At 36.9% G+C, this 1,151-nt stretch overlaps 1 long non-coding RNA gene across 1 annotated transcript; it reads left to right on the forward strand.

The window, feature by feature from the left end:
- Positions 1–14: 14 nt before the first annotated feature.
- On the forward strand, positions 15–1,151 carry LOC107682783 (uncharacterized). The gene is made up of 4 exons (XR_001633591.1): positions 15–114; positions 329–402; positions 853–923; positions 1,114–1,151. It is a non-coding gene; the product is annotated as an uncharacterized LOC107682783 (long non-coding RNA).

Raw genomic sequence — 1,151 nt, forward strand, 5'->3', positions numbered from 1 at the left:
TTTGTCGCAGGTGCTCACAATGCATTTACACGCTTCCTGCTGTGCTGCCTAAAATGCTGTTTCTGGTGCCTAGAGCACTTCATCAAGTTTATGAACAGGAATGCTTACATTATGGTGAGTCACTCCACTTTTTCAAGGTACAGGCATTTCATAACTTTATACTATATACATATCTACTATATAACAGCATGCATTTTCAATGTGGATACTAAATTGTTTCATTTGTTTAAATATGAAAAGCAATGTCGAACCTGAGTTGTCGAGACAGAGACTGACAGAAAAGAGGAGTGCATTGACATTTATTGTTCGTTTTTATTCATGTCCTCAGATTTCAATATATGGGAAGAATTTCTGTGCCTCAGCGCGAGACGCTTTCTTCCTGTTAATGAGGAACGTTATGAGGTAAGAGTCTGCACAGCTGCGACATTTATAATGTCATTGTCAAGGTGTGAAGCTGCAAGGACTCTGTCTCTCACACACACACACCTGTTCAAGAATTTGTTCCAGTTATTGTGACATTTCCAGGATGTTTTTAGGATGTTATTGTTTTATTAGGTTTATCACTGTCAAATTTCACTAAGTGTTTCTTCCATTCCATAAAAGAAACACGTTTTGTTGTCTGATGTTTTTCTTCTGTGTTCGACTTGTGAAGCATAATTTTAATAAAAGTCATATGTGGAGATAAACACACCTTTAACTGGCACAACTCATATTTGGACAAATATTATTAACTAATAAATTGCGAATTCTTTAAATAGTCCTTATAATAAAATATCTAGTTTATGTAACCGCTCCAGTACTAAATATGACTATATATAGCATCTATTTATTATTCTGTGTATTTTTCTCTAGAGTTGCTGTTCTAGACAAGGTGACTGACTTCCTGCTGTTCTTGGGGAAACTGCTGATCTCAGGGAGTGTGGGTGAGTCAACCGTTTCATCTGACATACAGACAGGGCAACATTTAATAGAGTCTGGGGGCTTAAACCACACACAGACACCGCATAGACTTGCCTACATACACATAAATTATAAACACAAAAATGATTGATGTCACATTGTTTGCCATCCTGGCTCTTTTTGTTTGCTGATGTTGTGAATATGTATTTGCAGGTGTCCTTGCATTCTTTTTCTTCACCCGCCAAATACCA

The sequence above is a fragment of the Sinocyclocheilus anshuiensis genome, unplaced genomic scaffold (genome assembly GCF_001515605.1).
Source record: "Sinocyclocheilus anshuiensis isolate Anshui unplaced genomic scaffold, SAMN03320099.WGS_v1.1 C32585974, whole genome shotgun sequence".
Classification (NCBI taxonomy): domain Eukaryota; kingdom Metazoa; phylum Chordata; class Actinopteri; order Cypriniformes; family Cyprinidae; genus Sinocyclocheilus; species Sinocyclocheilus anshuiensis.